Raw genomic sequence first — 10,351 nt, 5'->3', positions numbered from 1 at the left:
GAAAATCTCAACGTAACCGAATCTCTATTATTCCCCCAAAACATGTCTCAGATTTCGTCCGAAATTCCCCTCAAAGAAGAAGAGAAAAACGAAACGACCTGCTGCAACGTACAAGTGAATCGAGCTTATCCCTGCTCAACCGGCAATTCAATGTCCACGGATTACACATCCTTACCGACCGAGAGGTACCAATATAGGCACGATGAAGTCGGTGAAGTCGACGGAATAAAAGTGCAAGCCTATGCTTATACGTGCATTCGCTACATTCGTAACGCACGCGTGTTTATGTATATACTAATTTTTTCAATCCGCCATCATCCTACAACTCGATGCCACGTGCCTACGAAATACACGTGTAAATATATACATGACATCGTATACGTACTCTACCTGTCGCTCTCGAGGATCGTTCGAGTGCGCAGTTTCATTATACATGTACGACGTATGGAAGTTTGATTACGTATACCGTATATACGAGTATGCATACGTATCGGCAGGCGATGCGATACGATACGTTGACGATGGCCGAGTCTATTACTGGCTAATCTAATCGTCAGCCTAAAACGGACCTGTGCTTCGCGCGTTTATACGAGTCGTATGTGCGCCTCGTACGTACGTACGTGGAGTACATATCACGAATCAAATGATGAGTTTTGATTTCTTGCAAAGTAGATTTCGTTTCTCGCGCGGAGAATACGAATTTTATAAAAAAAAGTTCTGCAAAGACGTTTGTATTCTTCGTTTTATCGCCTTGCCAACTTTTTCCTGTTTCTCACTTTGGAAGCTGCAATCGCGCTTTGTTTTCAGCATGTTGTTACATCGGTGCCCTTCCCCCACTCCGACGCATTATATGACTCAGAAATATATGTGCGCACAATCTCGAACCGTCTCGATAAAATAATCGTTCCAGGAAAAATTTCATTTAACACGTACGATTGGACGATCTTACATCAGTTTTCTCCTTTTTTCTTCATTTCCGGATTCGTAACCAACGAAAATTATACCTTACAGGCTACGAAGGGAGCTTGAAGTTGAGAATATTTGACGACAGTGAATCGCAATCATTTTCTCCCGAAAAATTATCGTCAATCGATTTTAGCGATTTTTAAAATCAGTCGAAACTGTGACAAAAAATAAACAGCCGTTTTGGAGGCCGTGAACATTTTTCCGTAAAATCAATTCTCCAAAATCTTTTCCCGCTAATTTGAGCACCAATACGTCAAGAAACGAAACTATTGCGTTTATCTCCCGTAGGTATTCGCCTAACTAATAATAAATAATTTCGCATCAATTCTTCATATCAATGTTAAAAAATAACTCTATACAAAGCAAATCGCATTAACGAGTCGTAAAAACATTTCCTGCAATAACAAGTCCCGAGAGAAACGGAAAAATGCCTAAAAATTGTACGATAGAAATGAAAAAAAAAGGGGATGGAATGTCGGTAAAAAAATATGCACAGTGAAACACGCGAGTAATTCGCCAGACGGATTATTCAAATGACAGATCAAGAATAACTTTATTCCTTCCGAATAAGAACGTCGCATTTACAGCCGCCTGCATCCCTATCCCTCCCCCCCCCCCCTCATCATTGCTTTCGCGCGATTTTCCCGCTGCTGTTATAACCTTGCGATTATTACGTCATGACTATCGACACTTCGCCGTCGACTTTATACACCGCTTTTCGCAGCGGTTGCAGGCACATGCCCATCGGTTTTTAGCCGTAAAAAATCACGATAGACAAATAACAAATAAAATCACAAATGAAAGACGACTGATTTGATCGACAATGACGATAGTAATTATATATTGACATGGGGAAAGAGTGAAAAATATTTAAAGAAGATTTAACAACGAATAGAACATAATGGCGAGGAGGTTGCGTAAAATTCCTGAAAGAAAAAATTGAGCAATTTTTTTTTTAAATCGTATATAACTTCATTCACATGCAAAGGTCGATGACTAAAAAGAAAAACGAGATTCGGATTTGCGATTGTTGTTTTATCTTTTTTTATTCGTCAAATAAAAATTTTTACTAAGGTCAATGTTGCCACCTTTCGTGTTCTTGTCTTTACGACGTTGGTCCGAAATCGCGTTACAGACTAGGTTATACAATATACGCATATACGTATAATACAGGTGCACGAAGCGAATTACGGCCTGCGGAAACAAATCCTAATCCCAATCACGTATCCACGTGGTTCTCCCCTTCTCTGTCTATCCCCCACTCAGATGATGCAAGAGTGAATTCAAACTGCACTCGAAGGCGATAACACTTGCCGCACAAGTTACCTCGACAAGGGTCTAAGGGGTGTCGGATTAAAAATCATCTAATAAACCTTTACAACGCGTTTTCAATTACGGGAATAATAACGAAATCCGAGAGTACGCGAAACCGATTTCCAAAGTCTAACGATAAGACGCTTCTCTAATTTCGCTTCGAGTCTCGGTGAAAAATATTCATCTTTCATCTACGGATTCTTAAGAGGTTATACCTAGTCGTGATTTTTCAAAAATGATTTTGCTACGAATATGAATTCGCTGTTTTCGGCCTCCTGACTAGGTATAACTCCTTAATTCGGTTGAAAGATTTCTTGCCAACAATATTACGACAAATTGGCTCTTATTACTGCCTCTATCCTATTTCAATGTAATACTTATTAGCTCGGTTTAGTGACCGGTGAGAAAACCGGATGCCTCTTAAGGGGACCCGGTGGTCTAGCGCACGAAAATGACACCTATTTTCACGATTTTTTTTTTGCTATTAAAAATAAAAAAAACGATGTTCTAACTTTTCGAGCTTATTACTACGTTTATTAATCATACAAAAAAAATTTTTTTTCCTTTTAAAAACAATATTTATTGTTATAAAAATGCCGCTAAAGATGACCCTCTCGAAAAATCGGATCCGGACTGCGGAGGTGATTTCGAGACTTCTACTCATCAGAAACAAAAAATTCAAAGACATTCTTAATCAGAAAGAGTGCAGTTATGGTCGGAACTAGAACAAATCGAAAAAATTGAAAATTGACAAAATGGCGGGCGTTGAAAAAAAAAGTTCGTAAAATCGGGTTTTTTTCACTAGTTTTTTAGTGTAAACAATAGGAAATTATTTAAATAAAATTATGATTCTAGTTCCGACGATAGCCATACATGTTGTGAACAACATATCCAAATTTCAAGTCATTCGGTTGAATAGTTTTTTTATTTTCACCCCCGCAGTGCCGAAAAAAGTCATTTCGAGATAAATGAGTTTAAAGTTTGAGGTACAGATATTTTCAAAAATTGAGCAAATTTTAAATACTTACAGTTAATCCGCGATTCCGGCACCATAGAGGATTCCTTCGGAACGTTTGTATTCCGAAGGGATTATATTGTATTCGGTTACAAATGTAAAGGTAAAATGCGGAGAAGGGTCGGAAAGCTGCCGCGCTCCGAGTGCTGAACCCGTTAGGAGCGGGCGGACCGCTCTCTACCTGGAATGGGCTGTAGAAGCTATAACATTGAGAATTTTCGCATGAAAATTTCACAGTATATTCTTAAGATACTATACTTTCGAAATATCGAAAAAAAAAATCGATTTTTTGAAATATCTAGACCACCGGGTCCCCTTAAACGCCGTTTGTGATACACCTGCAGAGTATGCACGAGTGCAAGAACGAGCGTTAGTCGGTGGAGATTGGGAATTAATTGATAGATCCTTGAGCGAAACTGAATCAAGGCAGGTTGGTGAAATGTCCAAACCTGCACAAGTGGTAACGCCGCTTGAAGGATCTTAAACGTTAGAGCGAAGCAAATGCAAGGAGTTCTCAAGTATAATTCTAACCGAAGCACCTGTGCTAGAATCAAATCGTAAATCAATAATCATTCAAGATTTGCCATTTTCCAAATCCCTTCAGCTACGATTTAGAAAAAAAAACACCCTGTTATTTTACGCTATAATTTTAACCGCGCAGCCTGTATTAGCAAGTACTCGGTTATCAAATCCGACGACCTTGAAGATTATACCGACCTCTTATTTATGACGAGATGCGAAATATAGACGACGGAGGTTATCGATTATAATGTGTTCAAATTCACTATCTCTGTATCGTGATTGCACGAAATCTCGACGAGTTTCCACGTATGCGGGATTATTGAAATTTGGATTTTCTCGTGAAGAAAAAAAGCTTCGCTCTACGGATGTTCGAGTGATAAGTAAGCCGAGAAGAGAGAAACACTGGGATATGTAATAAATTAAAATTGTACGAAGATAAGAAATTCTTTCGATTTAGGTAGCAAGTACATCTTGATAAGTCGATATAAAGATGTGTCATATACATGTGTATACATATAGATACATACATATGTATTGTTACATATACTCTTCGACGTCACAATCTATTTCCTAGTATAGATAACATATGTATAATATAAAATTATAATAAACAAGAGGAAAATTTCTGCCGTTTAATTCGTGGACGCATTTTAAAATCTTTTACATATTTTATCTGAAACAAGGAAGAAAAAAACCAACATTCTCCACTTATCTGCGATACAAGAATTCAATTTTGTTCCCCCTCGACTCGAATATCATTTGAGCTAAAAATAGGTTGACAAATCGTGAAATATGTATGTTTCAACTGTTTTGTACAAGCTCAACCGTGAATACATCATCCGTGAACAAACAAACAACACTAATTGTATGAGAAAAAATTTTCACCGATCCGAGACAAATTCCCAACATTTTCAACGTAATTGCAATATTTTTCTCCCCAACCGTATTTTCAGTTTTTCCAAAATATTTCCCGCGCACGCGTGTATGACATTACTGTAGTAGGGCCTGGATTAATACGTAAATAAATATTGTTTATTCAAATCATTTTCATTCCTTATTTGGTTTTCTACGTAAAGTGTGATGTTTGGAGGCAGAAAATCCAGTTTCCATTTTCCACCTTCTTTTCCGTATTTTAATTCTTCAAGTCTATATTATATGTACATATTTCGTAATTTTTAATCCATATTTATCCGGGCCCTAGATATTAGCTACCCTTGGTACTTATCAACAGACAGAATCTCTCGAACCAATTCCTCGTATAGAAGATGTAATGTAAAAATTAATGACCATTGCCGAAGACCTGGAGCACGTGGACACATCGCATGACAAAAATTTTCTTATCCTTTTGAAAATAGCGAAGATCAGAAACGATTTTCACTTAATACTTCATAAATTCCATGCTATTATGCACAGCGCATTGAAGGCCTATCGGTGCTACGACGATGCTGCCGCTGCTGTTACAGTACCAAGTCACATGGTACATGCATGTACCACGTATACCCGCACATAGAGACATGGTATTTTATATGGGCCAACTGTGCGTAAGGCTGTAATAGCAATATAAAAGTATCCGAGTGGTACTGCACGTAGAAGAAACGATCTAGAATGGTGATCTAGAATGGTCATTATTGCGGATAAATTCGAAAGCTGTGATGCAGTTATGCACCCGCATGCAGCGTTATGTGCATTAGCTGTATCTCGTACCTACGTCGTCACTGCATGTGCGATGCACGTGACAAGCTACGCAAGGAGGTGGCGAAGAAGAAGAAGAAGAAGAAGAAGAAGAAGAAGAAGAAGAAGGAGGAGGAGGAGGAAGAGGAGGTGCGTCAGCGGGTGACGTACCGAACGTCAACTGGTCGAGCTATAATAAACGACGACTGTATCAAACAGCCAACCTTTTATATCAACCTCGGTGCATGCCTGCCTGCACGGTAAATACATGAAGCATGGCTGCTGCGTGTTCGAGTTCCACAACCGAAAAGTACCTTGCTAATTGTAAACCAATTTTCAATCGTAATCCATCGGTCCAAATTGAGCTATCAATTATTAAACGAGGCTGAAGTTGGTGACGTTATCGTTAGGAAACATTGGTGCAAGATCATTATTTTCTTAATTTTACAATTATTTTTAAGGAACTAAGATTTCGAAATACGTGAGCGTGTTTTTTTTTTTGTTTTATTACAGTTTACTGAATTTCAGATATAATTATACCCTGATTGTTGTTATTATTATACATACGGATTATTCAATATAATAACGTTCACGGTGGCGACAATTTTGCTCGAATAAAATTCGCTGACTTTTCCCTCACTTTTCCCGTGACAAAATTCAGAATTCCCAAACATTTTCCCACGAAACTTAGGCAATGTTGGACAGCTTTTATAGCCAAGAGCTGCAGAAGTTGTGCATCTTGAATATACAAATTTGCAAGTAAAAAAACACCATTTCCGAAAGTTAACTTGACCGAATATACGAAGCATAGCTGAAATTTCGGAACGATTTGTATAAAAATTACGTTTTTCATCTTAATTCCCACAATTTTCCCGATAGACAAAATTCCTTGACCATTCCCGATTTTCCCGGTAGATTCTAGAAAAATGCTAATTATCGAGCGTAACACACACCGATGCACGTTTGAAAATCCTGCATCGAGAAGCTACAACGAAAATTAGTCGTGCCTGAGGAACCCGAGTGACTGCTGCTGTCTGGGTATACAAAGTCAACGTAAGCCCGTGACGAAATAACGAAAATATGTTATCGATACAACAAAAAGGAACGAAACGAAAAAACGGTGTGTGGATATACAGTGGTTACAGGTACGTAGGTACATACAATGTACATACATACTGCAGGAGGCACAATATAACGTACAGCCGAGGAGTTGTCCGTTGACATGGGCCTGCGGTACGACTAATATAACGGTAAGTCGAATATTGCCTTTTTTCTACCTGCCGTGTCCATCCATTCCTGCAAAGTGCAGAGAGAAAAGGTCGAACGAATTGACGGAAGAACGAGCCTGTGACGCCCAGGCAAATAGCTTTATCTGGGGAACGTTGAAGCTTTCGACACTTCCGATAAAGACACGTTTCGAGTCTAGAAACGTTGGGTAAAACGCAAGGCGGGCCTTGTTTTCGGATCATTCCAAAATTTACAACCTAGGAATTCCAAACGGGAGTAAAATAAGATGCAAATACAAAATTGTGTTGCTCTGTTCGCGTGAAAATTGAAGGACTTCGTATCTTTTCAGTTTTCGCAACCATTCGATTCTCGACAATTGGGAAGAATCTGCAACTCGCAAAGATGTTAGAAACGTCGGGATTTGTAAAGTGAATGTGTAATATATCGTATCGTATTACATGAACGGATTTCACCGTCTCTGTTTTAAACTTAATCAGATGTATATACTGCGGTTTCCTGGTGGGCGGAGAAGGAAGAAAAAAAATGAAGAAGGAGGAAAAAAAAATTAGTTCAAGCATTATTATACCATTGTTTTAATCAACATCTGGCACAACGCGAGCGCGATTGTGCAGAAAGTTTTTTTACCGGTACATTCATGTTGTTATATAATTTATACTCGAAGATTTTTAACGGTATGACATAAATATTTTCTTACAAGCTACGGATCGAATTTATGGAGTTCGATTTATTTCTTCTTCTACTTTTCTCCAAGCTTTTGAATAAGAAATACGCCCGTCAATCGCGTACCACGTACGTTGCCCTCAAAAATACGTTCCCAATCCAAATCGTTGCCGATACAGATATACGGTATAAGCATATTATAACAGTGTTTAGACGAGCTAGCAGGTAGCGCGCAGACTTCTTATCTCTCCTTATCCTTGCCGCATGCGCGCGACGTTGCTGATGTACGTTATTACGTAGGGACGTATGCCATATACGTATGAATTGTAATCAATGAATTCGGCAACAGTGGAGGAAAGCCAACGAGAACGAAATGAACGTCGAACTACACAGTGAGACCGATAAGCCTCCGCAAACCCGTCGTCATAGATATATGTATATATAAGGCTATACCTTATACGTGTGTTTACACAACAACCATGGATAGTTAGCTGCAGGGACGGCTGAAACTTTAACGATCCCCTTGCCGGTGGAAAAAATCACGAGGAAATTCTCGTTTTCCTTGAATAATAAAAGCGTTAACATCGTTTTTATGCCTCGTATACTCTGAAAATGAGTATGAGAACGACCTTGTAAACAGTTTCGCAGCTTATTATAATATGTCTGAGATATATATATTTATATGTATATGTATATCTTTGCGATTTTCTTTTTTCATGGCTCGATTTAATATACCGCACAGCCTCTCGTTTTCAAACTATAAAAATCATAGTATTATAGAAAATGGGGGGGTTAATTCAAAGAACTGATAATAACTAAAAATTGCGAGAACACCGAAGAGTGTTTTTGACATATTTTATCTACCATGGCCCTACACTACAATCAATCGTCATGTAAAAATACTCCGGTAGGTATACACACTTGTCTTGCATGTACATACCTCAGTATCGGGACTTCAGTTTACTATCTGCAGAAAATAATCATTAGTAATGTAAATTCTCTTTTATTTCTCAATCGACACGTTACACGCGTACTTGATCACGTTCATTTAGTGTTGCGAAATTGGATTCTCGTATTATTTCTTTTTCCCCCCAATGCCCGCAAGATGACATTGTAACTCACCGGTAAGAAGCGTGACCGTTATTTTCCCAAGTCGAGATATGAACGTTGAAATTAAAACGTCGATCTTTAAATGCTGCTATGTACATATACGTCAATTAATTGGAAATATATCCGATTATACCCAAATCCTCGACGTTCTCACAATTTATAGAGACATTGAGCTAAGTTTCTTGTACATACGCATAGGTGTAAAAGTACGGTCTACTGATCGAGCAATTTGCCGAAAAGTGGTTTAGTTTCCGTTACATCAGATAAGGTAAAAATATGGCAAAAACACGTTTTGTTCCAGTAAATTCCAGACGGAATTACTGCGAGATACACTGGGGGACATATAAGGTGAAAGACCGGTAAAATAAAATGAGAGGAATAAATAAAAAAAAAAAAAAACAATTAATGTTGAAGAAGTGTACGAAACGATTTCGGACCACCCCTAATGCAGATGGACTCTGATTGTGTAGAGCACACAAGTAAATACAGTGCTGTATAATAGGTGTATATTATATGTATACATAAAGGAACAAATACACATGTATATTCAGATTCCAGTTAGGATCGACCGACACCCAGTATAACCTCGTAACGGAGGGGAATTAGGAGCGGGGGAGGGGGGAGGTTATGGGGGAGTCGGAGGCTGATAGGGTGGGGTGTCGCCTCGTCCGGGAATTCTCGGTGCGTTCGTATCGTGTAGACCACCTCGAAACTCGAATCGAGTAAAAGTGGGCAGATCATGAGACGGCATGCTGCACCAGCGCCGGCAGGAGTGATAGAAAGCTAAAGAGCTGTTCCGCCGAGAGAGAGAGAGAGAGAGAGAAAGAGAGAGAGGATTTCGCTTAACGAATCGGTAGTTCGCGCTCGAGAATGAAAGAAGGCCGTAGCGCGACGCGGGTCAAGAACGCTGCCGCCGTTGAGACGATAGGTGTGTAGGTAGGCAGGCAGGCGGATCGTAGGTATAATAATAAGTACGTCGTACATGCGAGGAGGGGGAGGGAAGTAGAGGGAGAGGGTGGTGGGTGGACGGGTGAATCGAGGGGAAGAGGGCGAGAGGTAATACGCGGCACAAGCCGAAGAGGAGCGAGAAGGCCGCGCGGTTCAACGCGAAAGCAGAAGAAACAAAACGATGAAAAATAAAACAATAAAAGAGGAATAATAAGAATAAGAAAGAAGGAAAGAAAGAAGGAAGAAAGAAAGAAAGAAGTAGGAAAAGAAGGCATTCCGAATAATAAGCAGAGCTGCTGCTGCTGCTGCTGCTGCTGCTGTTGGTGGTGGTGGTGATGGTGGTGGTGGTGCTCGCATGACGTGAAAAATAAATAAAAGGACGTGGCAACCGTGGTCGATGCTCGGTGATTCGTCGCGTCGCGCAAGCCACAACCGTGGATATAGGTATACGTAGGCGCACGATACCGATATATATATATGTATGTCTTATACTTGCAGACAGAGAGAGAGAGAGATTGGTGTTGTGCGATGGTATAGCGTATCGTAGTACTGTAGTACCGTCGTGCCCAAGTTATCGGTAGTGGTGGTCGAACTAACAAGTAAGCTGCTCGCGCAATCTTGGGGATATGTACTACCACTACACCTACCTATCCACCGTCAAGCCGTACAGGCGGTAGCGTTCCGCACCACTCGGGTGCCGAAGTTGAGCTGAAACGAATGAGCGGAAGAAAGACGGGACGAGGTCGAATGCGCGCGCGACGCTGCGCGTCTTCGTCGCTGGCCTCGTGTGTGAAGCTAAAGCTCTGTCGGGCGAAGAGAGAGAGAGTTGGTAAAAGAGCGTAGATAGAGAGGGTTGGATGAAGAGGGTGTTGGAAGAAGGAGAGAGAGAGAGAGAGA

The sequence above is a fragment of the Neodiprion lecontei genome, chromosome 1 (genome assembly GCF_021901455.1).
Source record: "Neodiprion lecontei isolate iyNeoLeco1 chromosome 1, iyNeoLeco1.1, whole genome shotgun sequence".
Taxonomy (NCBI): domain Eukaryota; kingdom Metazoa; phylum Arthropoda; class Insecta; order Hymenoptera; family Diprionidae; genus Neodiprion; species Neodiprion lecontei.
The sequence above is the reverse complement of the archived record's forward strand: the minus strand, read 5'-3'. Positions refer to the sequence as shown.